This window comes from Mesocricetus auratus, unplaced genomic scaffold, assembly GCF_017639785.1.
Source record: "Mesocricetus auratus isolate SY011 unplaced genomic scaffold, BCM_Maur_2.0 Super-Scaffold_100015, whole genome shotgun sequence".
Classification (NCBI taxonomy): Eukaryota; Metazoa; Chordata; class Mammalia; order Rodentia; family Cricetidae; genus Mesocricetus; species Mesocricetus auratus.
Window position 1 is genome coordinate 34,939,090 of NW_024429198.1, and position 12,256 is coordinate 34,951,345.

A 12,256-nucleotide genomic window follows, 5' to 3' on the forward strand; every position below is an offset into this window, starting at 1 on the left:
CAGCATAGAGCCATTGGTTTACTAGATTGTTTTCATTCTGGACTCTCCAGAAGGATCAATCTTAGTGTCTTGTTCACACTTAACTAGCTCTGTATTTATCACTGCTTCTGGCACACACTAGGTATCCAAAATCAAGTGCTGAATGCATTGGTGGCCGCAGCACTTTGGGAAAGGTTTTGCAAATAATGACTTGGATCTTCAAGCAGGCCCATTTTTCATGTTTCCAAAGGAACAGGGCACCAGCTGGGATATTCTCTTGAGTACAGAAAAGCCTTCTGCCCATGACAATGACAAATATATTAGCCAATTTGAGAGGTGCATGTTTGACTGTGATGTTCCAATTATGCAAAAAGTGACAACAAACAGAACTCAGGCAAATCATGCCACAGCCCTGTTTTTCCATGCCTGCTGCTGCTGGGCCTCCTCTCTTGAGCTACAGGGGGGCCAATAGGAGGAAATGGTAGGAGCGATTAAGTATCTGGAGAGTTGCTGAAACGGAATGAAAACCTATGCAAAGTTAACTACCAATTAAAAATGATTTATAAATGCCAGACTGTAGCCCAGACGATAAATGATATTCTAATCAGGACAGAGCAGGGTGGGCTGAACTTTCAAGAATCAATCCCAAATCAAATAATTCACTGGACCTCTCCTGCCTCCTGACTTACTAGAATGAGGAAGTATTCTTTCTGCCACTTACAGTTTTCGTCTAGTCCTGCTTTCTCCAGGTGGCATGACCACAGGACCTGTTGTGGGAACAGAGCACAGTTATCCACTAAGTGGGCACCTTTTTACACAGAATCAAGAGATTCTAAGAAGTGAATGTTTCATTATAAACCATTCATACCATGTTGTTCAAAAATAATGTTAGCACAATAACTTTTTTAAATGTAAAGTTACTTGATTGCATCTTTTTATTAAACCCAGTGTATCCACAAATACTTCAATTGTGCATGCAAATCAACTGAAAACACAAAAGCCTCGGAGCAGAGTGCAGGTAAATTCTGATTAAGGATAGCAAAAGACAAAAGAACTTAAAGGAAAATACTAATAAATTCAGCTGTTTAAAACTTAATCAAAACTGCACCCAAATTAAACATCCAGCAAAGTTTGCAAAAGAAGCACCAGGAAAAATAAGGAAATAGAGGAAACAGTCGCATTACGACTTGGATTCTCCACCACCACTGTCTCCTACCTCTCCCACCAGACCACAGCAATCTCATCCATTACTTACAGCTCTGGTCACTTCAGCCATGATGGTTTCCAGTGTTTCTTACATTCCTTAGAATAGGGAAGATTTTCAGTTTGGTCCAGTCATCCCTGTGTCTGTTCTGATACCTCCCTGGTATTCATCTTCCTTGTCTCACTATCTCATTGAACATTCCTCCATGGGTCCAAACTCCCCTAACTATAAGAAGATTCTTACTTTCTCTTAGTTCTGACAAACTACACCCTGCTCTGCACATGGCTAACATCTTCATCTTTGGGCTTCAGCCTCGAGTGACCTTTGAAATGCTTTCCTTCAGCATTTAATAGAAGGCAATCTTTTCCATCTAAATGTCTCCATCTTGAGGTGTCTTTCTTAGGCTTATGCCCTGCTTCAAGTCCCACCAACGAGACCAGGAAACCAGCGGACCCGGGGAGACCAGGGGACCAGCTGCTCCGGTGGGACCAGGTAAAACAGGCCCTACATCTGGGCCTGTTTCTCTCGTTATGAATGGAGAAAATGCTGATTGATGACACAATAGAGCAGTCATCTACAAGGAGAATTCTCAGTAGACACCAGTCCTGGCACCAGCTTGACCATGGCCTCTCCAGGCTTCAGAACTACAAGAAGGAAATTTCTATTTTTTAAGCACCTTTCCTATGGAACTCAGTTATGACAGGCCAAGATGATTAAGTTGCTTCAGTGGGTAGAGACTGCTGGTGGCCAGCCTTGTGTGGTGTAGCTTCTGGAATCATATTCCTATCTGCTATGCAACCATCCAAGTAGAAACAGAACATTTCCCTAACTAAAATAAGCCTAGCTATGTGAGTGATGGTGCTCATGTTTTAATGTATAAACTGTGTTTCCTCTGGGCCACTGCATGATCTTTGATCACACAATCATCTGCATTCCCAAGTCACTGAGTAGCAATCCTCAGATTTTCCCCAGGGTCTGCCATTTGGTGCTTCTAACATGTTCCTTGAGGGTATTCAATTGTGCCTCAGGATGCAAATATAATTCAAGTAACAATAGTCAACCTACAGTGAGACTCTAAAATGTGCCAGGCACTGTCCTAGGAATTTTGTACACATTTAAATCTTCCCAAAGCCCTAAGACATCACTGCTATCTAACTTAGAAAAATAGCATACATCTGGGAAGTAGTGAGGAACTAGATGCAGGACACCTGATCCCAAAGCCAATCTTTTCAGAGCTATGTACAAGGTGGGAGATGAGAGTGTGCAAAACAGATTTGTTCATGTCCATATGGCCCTCCACATCTTCCCCAGCTTCTCCATCTCCCCCACAGGCTAGTTGTACTCTGGAAACTGATACACCCACCTTTTCTTTTTCAGAAAAACCATCATGCCCGTCAACATCTGCTCAGCAAACACACTTTATAAATTCCCCCCACTTGCCCTCCTTCCTCTTGTACCATATTGGTCATATTCATGTTTTCAGTTAATGGGGTACTTGGGTCAGCCTGTTGGGGAAGGTTCTAGTAAAATAATCCCAGAGTTCAGATTCAGTTCTTGGTCAGGCATAGTCATTCCATGGCCTTGACTGAGATGTTTGTTCTTGACCTCAAACTAAGAGGAGATTCCCAGTGATGCCACCCAGACCTGGATGCTGTGGTCATTACATCATTGAGACACCTGTACTCTTGGGTACTCTCCTCACCCCAACATGCCGAGACTTGCCATTGATATTCTTGATACCTCATTGTGTCACAAAGGAGGGAAACTTCTTCAACCAGGAACTTTGCAGAGGGAATGGCAGGTATGTGGGTATGGGAAAGACTATGGAGAGAGAATGGCAAGGGTGTGGGTTAGGAAGAATGTTTACAGCATACATTCTGTTACCCATGCTGCTATCAGCAGGACTAAGACATCAATTTTCAACAAACTCATTCACACCTAACCTTGGCTGCACAGCTTGCTTCGCCTGGTATATTTTTCCATCTACTCCCTACACAGCCCTATGATACAGGTGTTAATAACCCTCATTGCCTGCAAGAAAACCTAAGCTCAGAGAAGTCACCAGACGTAGGAGGAGAAGCTCACAGATCCTAAAGGTTCTGATCGAGGATCCAAGTTCTTTTTAACAGACCTAAAGCTCCCTAAGATGGTAATCTGGTCAACAGAGTCCAAAATTCTCAGGGTTCAGGTGGGCAAGACAGTCCTTGAGAGGACATAAAGCCCAGGAATTAATGATTGGTACACACACACACACACACACACACACACACACACACACACACACACACCCCACAATGTCAAATAAAACAGCTTAACTGGGATGAGCTCCATATCAGGAACTTGAAAAAGCAGCCCCCTGTATTCCCCTGAGCCTTCACATCCACAGTGAGAGAGCTACAAAGAAAAGCTGAGGAAAGGTAAGATTGATGGCCTGTAAAACCCTACAAGGTCAAATGTAGCTATGGCTGGTACTCTAGTCTGGACACCTAATGAGCCATGCAGAGCAGCCATCTCAAAGTAGAGTCATTGATTTTTACACTCCTGGAGAGTAGACAGCACCCCAGTTGTGGTTGCTACACATTAGCAAAAACGTATGGATTTTTCTATTAAAAAAAAAAGAAACAGACACCTGGCATTGAAAATGTTATCCGACTGCAGATCACAAAACCTTATTGCTCACAAGATGACTAGGTACTTAGAACTAAAATCTGACACAACACAACTTATGAAAGAATTATTTCTCAAACAATGGGGCCTTAACATTTTAGCTATTCCCCCCCCCAAAAGAAGCTGTGCTTAATAACATCTCAACATCTCATCTTATTCCTTTGTGAATTTAAAAATAAATAACTTCATTTGGATTAATCATCAATAGCCACTGAAATTACTCCAACAAAGTAACAAATACCTATGATATGCATATGTATATACATATTATATATAATTATAACTTCTACATATGATGCCAACCAAGATACAATTTAACTTACATGTACAAAGTAAGGACATATTAAGTCACCACTGACCATACTGCACCAGAGTATCCTAGAGGCTATGTCTATGTGAACATCAGATATCATGCTCACCAGGTGTCAGGTGAGGACAGCAAAAAGTAATATCTCATGCCTAAGGTCACACAGCTGCAGGGTACCCTTAGTATGACGATCCATGTGCTAAACACTTCTCTATAGGACTTCTCCTTATTGAGCACTGGATTTTACCAACATATGTCTGCAACATCTGACATTATGCAGGTATTCATTGAGCAGTAAGCACCCTCAAGGCATAATGCACTATGTCATATTCTAGGGACACAGGTGTGAGAGTGATATCACAGAGCTTGATCTCCTGAGCTTGCCATTTGTTAAGCTACAAAAACAGCTGAAAAGACATCAGTGAGTATGGGCTCAGAGTCACCACTAAATATACCTATATGACACTGTCCATCCGTGAGTCAGAACAGGCTTCCTGGCTAAGTGGCATGGAAACTGAGACCTGGAAGCCATGAGTGAGTGCTACCCTGTCAGTAGAAGGGAAGGAGGAAGATGGCTGACAACAAGGATGCAGAGAACACAGGTGGGTGAAGGGGAGACATGAATGGGTACAGAAGGCCTGGGCACCTGAGTCATCATGGAACGGAAGTCACACCTCGTGGCCAGAGCAGAGACAGCGCTGAGGACACTGTGGATGGCAGAGTAGGAAGGAGGGAGCTGGCAAACCACAATGAGGAAGAGCTCACCTCAGAGAAAATCCCTGAACACTGAGCATGGAAAAGTAGCCTCCCCACCCCACCCCATTTCTCTCTCCTCAGAAGTGAGACAAAGAGAGAAGACTTGTTATTTCATTGGTGTGACAATTAATATTGACAGGGTCTAGAATCCCCTGGGATAAACACCTCAGAGCATGCCTGGGGCTGACAGAGGCATCTTTAGTGCTTTAACTGAGGTGGAAAGACCACCCACTGTGAGTGGCACATTTCCTGGCCAGGATCCTGGACTGTAGATAATGGAGGGCACAGGCTGAGCAGTGACTTGCAATCATCTCTTTGCTTACTGCTTGTGAATATCATGTGACCTCTGCTCCTCTGACTTTCTCAGCATAATGGACTGTGGCCTTCATTTGGGAGCCTGAATAAGCCCTTTCTGCCAGAAGTGGCTTTTTCAGGGCACTTTATCACAGAGACAGGAAAAGAAATGAGTTTAGAAGGCATGCTAACATCTCTCATATGGTCAGAGCAGTGATGGTGACAGTAGCTAACATTTGAACATCCTTTAGTTACCATAACCTTTCGCAGTCATCCCAGTAACCCTTAAAGAACAGACTTAGGGATGCATTTTGTAGTGTGACATTTATGCTCCCTCACAGCCAGAGCAGGCAAACTACATAGCCATGTCGTTCACATTGCAGTTTCTAAATTAACGGATACTGAAGGCTACTCTTGTCACTTAGTCTTCAGTAACTACACAAATATGAGATCGGACTCTGTGCTAGTTGTAATAACCCTGTACCTATTGCATTCGTACTTAGAAAATGGAAGTTTTGCTATGACCCAAACACATGGGCAGTTTCTGGTATCATTCTTGGCAAAAACAACTTTTTAAAAACTCATAGTGAGTAAAAGAAACAAATGTAAACTAAACAAAGCAACAATCAGCCCCGTCTCTCTCGTCCTTGCTGAAGGAAATTGAGGATTTAAAGATCTTTCCAGGCAGAGCAGCATTCATCCTTTGCCAAACACAGGCTTAGAGTGGTAGAAAAAAATTTGCAAGTCTTCATTCAAGGACAAAGGTCTCCTATGAAGGTGCTGGGCTGGGGTTGTTTGCTTCTGTCTAACACAAGGCAAAAGTAATCAACCTCCAACACATACCTCTTTTGAAATCAGTGTCAAAGGGCTGCCTTCCTAGCTAGCTCTCTGTCACAAAGGGAGTTAGGTGGAGAAAGGAGAACTCTCTGGGTGGCTGGTCAGTGATGATGGGATAAACCAAGGTCGAGTACAGACTCGGCAGCCAATTCTACCAGCAATCTGGTCTTATCTTGAGTCTTTCTATATAGCTTTTAATCTATGTGTTTTCTCATCCTTTATGATGTTAGCTACGATGAGGGAGATGACTCAATGGTTAAAGCCCAGGCCTTACAAGCATGAGAACTAGAATTCAGATCCTAAAAACACACCTAATTGTGGATGGAAATGTGGCACCCACCTGTGACTCCTGGGGAAATACCCAGAGCAAGCTAGTGATCTGAACTAAGCAGACTCTGCCCTCCAGTGGAGGAGTGATGGGAAAATTTCCCAAAATTAGCCTGGACCCACCACTCGAATACACACACAGGATATATGTACACCCACACAGCTGTGAGTCCATATGTTTGAAAACATAGAGAATAAAAAGAGATGCTTCCCAATCCTTCAAATCTTACAGGACTTTTCTGCCAGTGTCTCCATGTCTCCAGATACTTCCCCACAAACCAGCCAATCCCTAGCCCAGCCATTTTCCTCATATCATGGCACACTGTGGCTTGCAAATCTCAGAGATTTCATTATTTATTTCATTCATGCTGCTCTTCCTGTTTCTTCGACTCCATTATCAGAACCAACCTGGAATCAAGTTGACTGGTCTGCTGCTTCACCCGTCTAGCAAGGTCTCCATTTTGTATGGGATGCTTTTCTACTTCATCATTTCTGTTTGCTTCCTTTATAATTTCTATCATTTCCCCAACATCTTCTGCTTCTTGAGATACTACCCATGCATTTGAAAATCACCTTTTTTAAAATCTTTGATTATACCTCAGTGGGCAGGTTTTGATAAGGCCTGGTCTAGGCTATGGTGGCATGAGCTTGTTGTCCTAGCTGCTCAGCACACTGAGTCAGGGAGTTTCATGTGAGATGAGGAGTTTGAGAACAACATAGGCAATATAGGAAAACAAAAAACAAAAAACAAAAAAAAGCTTCTCTAAACATCAATAATAATAGCTTCAGTCTCAAACTCCCAGCAGTTGTAGCTGCCTGCATAGACCGGCACACAACAATCCAACCTGGAGGGGAGGACTCAAAAGACCCCCAACCTTTCACTGACAAGTGATGGCTGATGGAGGAGGGAGGGGGTGTATTTTTATAACTGAGTGGCCCATGAAAGGTTGAGCATGATCCAGGGGATGGCATCACACCCATGAGTCTATGGGCACAGTGAGTCATACAAAAAGGACGTGAAGTTGAGTGGAAGACAAGGCCAGAGAGAGGTCTGGGAGGAGCGAACAAAATCGAAATATACTGTTTGCATTGTAAGTCCTCAACAAATTAATAGGCACATATTAAAAATAACTTCCTTTCAGGGAGCCATATGTCCAGTCTTCATCATGGATGATTTTGGCAGAATATTTTCCCACATACAGCTCTTCGTTGTTATTGAAGGTAGATATTATTAATAATATGATGTGGCAACTCTGGAGATCAAATCTTCCCTCCAAAAGCTGGTCAGCAAAGTTGTTACCTTATAGCTGTTTTTTCACCGAGTTTTCTAAGTTAATTTTATAAATAAATTTTACAGAGACCTCAGAACACCCAGGGCTTATAAATCTCCCGTTTTCTTTGTTGGGGATTCAATGAATGTCAGGTCACACTTCTGGTATTCAGCCTGGTAGTTTGTGGCCTCAGCCACCACTTCCTCCTCATTCAAAACTTTGAGGTTAGCTGAAGGAGAGCTTCCCTGACACTCTTTGGTTGTCTTTTGACCTCTAGGCTCTTACAACACCCTTCTCTGCACACAGCACTGCACATGGGTATGACCTCTAAAATTCCAGGTATCTGAGCTTTTCAAAACATATATAAGCGTTTATGCTAGTTCATTTTCTATTGTTAGTACAAGGAAATACCCAGGGCTGGATAACTTACAAAGCAAATATGTTTATTTAGCTTTCCAGTCAAAGCAGCAATCTTATGTTTATCACAATAGCAGCAAGAGCCATAACAAAGTGAGACAGGAAGCCAGAGAACAGGGCATGTCAAGCTCACTCTTTCATAACAGTTTCATAACAGTTCATGCCTAGAACCAACCAGGCTCCCACAAGAACTACTGTATCCTTTCTGAAGGCAAGTCCCCATTGATCCATTCATCCCGCAAGAACTACTGTATCCTTTCTGAAGGCGAGTCCCCATTGATCCATTCATCCCGCAAGAACTACTGTATCCTTTCTGGAGGCGAGTCCCCATTGATCCATTCATCTTGCCCCAGGCCCCGCCTCTGAAGAGTCCTGTCAACTCTCCCAAAACAAACCAAGCAAACCATAGCCACATCTTATTCCTCAGCTTCTCCTGAGTTGCCTCATGCAGATACAACAGGAAAGCATTTCACAGAGTCTCTCCCGGGGAGCAGCACTTAGGACTGGAGTTCACAGGACCTCCAAGGGAAAGCATGCATCTTGGCTGTTGATTCAATGTGAGCAGCTACTTGCAATTCCTTGCCTACTTGGTCACTGTTCTATTGCTGTGAAGAGACACCAACCATGACCACGGCAGCTTAAAGAAGAAATCATTTAATAGGGGACTTGCTTACAGTTGCAGAGGGTGAGTCCGTGACCATCATAACAAAGAGCATGGCATCAGGCAGGTGTGGCACTGGAGTAGCAGCTGGGAGTTCACACATGGTCCATAAGTTGCTGGCAGAAAGCACTAACTGGGAATGTCATGGGTTTTTGAAAGCTCAGAGGCCACCTCCAGTGACGCAGGTTCTCCAACAAAGCCAGACCTCCTAACCCTTCCTAAACAGTCCATCACCTGAGGACCAAACATTCAAATACAGGAGCCTAGGGGACCAATCTCACTCAAACCACTCCAGCCACCATGGTGGGGTGCATCTTGAACTTTGTAACAGAATGAACTCTCCTTTCCTTACTTGGCTTTTATCACAACAGGGAAAGAAGCAAACAGTCTGTGAGACAGCTCTATCCCTGTCCTGCTCCCTCTGGTCCCCAGAACATAAGCTGTCATTTCTTCAAAGAGATGACTTGGTAAAGAAACAGAGGGATCCAAGTAACTAAGTTCCATAAGTCTCTTCCGATTTCTCTCTTAAAATTCAATTGTTGTTTTGTCTTAATAACTCTCTCTAGATTGCTGCAAATCTCTGGTTAATTTTCACAAGCAGAAAGCAAAACAAAAAGCTGGTTTCCTATCTGTCTTTCCAAGGAGGTGGAGGTTTTAGAATTTAGGTCTAATGACTCATTTTGTCTTCTACTTTTCTTTACTGATGCCCTGAATCTTGATGGGCACATATTTAAAAATCATCTAGAGTGGCCAGAAGTCTCCGAGCACTGCGCCACTTCTGGAAACAGACGTGTAGCCTCAGCTGTCTACATTAACACATCTGAGTCTACAGGCTCGATTTCTATTTTCTCAAGCTGTGTGAGGAGAGATGGTGCAACACATTTGAGAAGTCATATCTGCACCTTTTCAATTCACAGGGTTTTGCCGCACTTTTGTGTATTGGATTCATATACTTTGAGGAGAAAGACCAACTACAGCCTCCGCCCCTGCTCCTTACCTGTGACTTAGGCTGCTTGGGTAACAATTATCCTTTTATCTGAGGTAGAAAGAAAATCCCTTACTTTTCTAAATGTCAAATATGCTGAGGATGCTGCCAGCTAAATGCATCACAGTCAGTGTCCTTGAAACTACACAGTTGCATTCACTGGGGACAAGAACTGTGTATCATATTCACATTGGCTCTGCTAGTGCTTGACATGGCACGTGCAAATCATTTTAAAATGTTTATTGATTGGCTATGTGGATCAAGGATTCAGTTCCAGAAGCTACTATGTTTGTATCACAAGTCACCAGACAATGTCAGCTTAGGCAAGTTACATCTATCAAAAATTATCTAATAAAAGAAAAGAAACTATAGGAAAATAGTTTGTCCCAAATCCTATGTGTTAGTTCTGCAATCATCAGATAATGTATCTTAAGATTTACACAACGATCAATGTACTATATTCCATATGTAGGAACAAATGTAGGAACATGCAGAAACAAACTCCAAGAATTTCATTCATTTTTCTCCTCACTTCTTAGGAGAAATTAAATCACTTCTGGATAAGAAGCAACATGACACTTCTCCTGGTCAATTTAGACTTCAAAGGCTAGCAAACATGTATATATTAAGACTCTTACTTCATGCTTCGCTAGAATTTTCTTCTCTCAGAGTTAGTCCTATAGGTCAAACATGTTCAAATAACATTTCACATAATAGCATAAAAGCCACAAGTTCCTTTAAATATGACAATTTAAGCCTGCAAAATGAGAATGCCCCCCCCAGAAAATCTCTATTCATATAAATAGTCACAGATATTTTTACTAAAGATAGCCTCCTTGACCTGAAACCACACCAGGTAGTTGCAGCCTTGGTTGTTCAGAATACAACCCATCAAAAATCTGGTGACCTTCTCAAGGATGCCGTTGACACAGAGACGATGGGTACGGCAGAGAGAACAGCAGGAGCCACTGCAGTAGAGTGTGGCCCCAGGGGTCTAGGACAGAGAAGTCGTGTCTTGATGCCTACAGCTTGGTGGGAGTCCTACATATGGAATCCCAACCCTTTTGTCCTCATGGTGAAAGACTTCAAAATGCCATTAGTGTAACCTTCCTGAAAGGAATGAAAATATTCAGTGACACTTGTGCCTCTTCCTTTGGCTATCAAACTACTGAAAAAGAAGATCTCCAAGGAATTGGCATTTCCACAGGAATCTTGTACTGGGATAAGGAAAAGGCTGGGGCCAGCCAGAGAAGGAACTTGTCTCCCATGAAGAGATTTCACATAACTCTGACATCTTGCCAGACCACCTTTCAGAAGAAACTAGGATAGAGGCAATGCTAGGTCTATGATGGGAAGGAGCACACCATTACCAAGACTGCTTCACCATGGACCTGTGATGGGAAGGAACACACCATTACCAGGACTGCTTCACCACGGCCTGTGATGGGGAGAAACACAGCATTATCAGGACTGTTTCACCATGGCCTGTGATGGGGAGGAACACACCATTACCAGGACTGCTTCACCATAGCCTGTGATGGGAAGGAACACACCATTACTTCACCATGGCCTGTGATGGGAAAGAGCACACCATTACTTCACCATGGCCTGTGATGGGAAGGAGCACACCATTACCAGGACTGCTTCACCATCATGCCTCTCAGGCTCTATTTAAGACTGAACCCAATGCCAGGATCCCAAAGATGCAAGTGAGAGTCACTGGACCTCTTTGCCCCTCTTCTCACTGTGAATGCATTATGGTGTCACTGTCATTTGTCTGTTTAGTTCACCTACTGGGGATGGGTGGCTGAAGAGGTTTCTTGGAGCTGCCAGCTCCAATAACACAAGGAATAGATTTTTTCTCCAATACTAAAGGAAGATGATTTTAGAAAACACCATTTTGAATTTATTTTTATTCATATGTATGTTATTATGTACATGTGGGTGCAGGTCTGTGAGTTTGAGGCCGGGCTGGACCGACAGCCTCCAAAACAATACAGAGAAACCCTGTCTTGTAAAACCAAAAAAAAAAAAAAACATGTGGGTGCAGGTGCTTCTCAGTGAGCCATCTCTCTGGCACCCATAGAAAACATTTAAATACTTGCTAAAAATGTGGCTTTTCTCATAACTTCCAAGTCTATCAAATTTTTGATAAGTATTTTTCACTTAAAAGAATTATAAATTATCTGCTAACGCTACTCTTTCCAAACATGGCTACAGTATTTTTTTAGTTTGTTTTCTTTTTTATTGTTTTCACAGTATATAACAACACCCAAGGAGCACAATCTTTTCATATATAACTAAAGAGAAAATCATAAAAACTGTGCATTATTCTAATGGATAATGTGGAATTTATTCTCATTAAACAAGGTAAGAAACACGACAGGGAGATGTTTGATAGTGTGCAACCTGCTTCAGCATTACAGGCCTGGGAACAAGGACTTTGTGCAGAGCGGAAAGTATTAAAAGCATCATTGCACTCAAGGTAGAGTTCAGGTCAGTGACCTTCAAACAATGATGGAGACAGTAGACGTGGGGTCTCTGCTCTGGC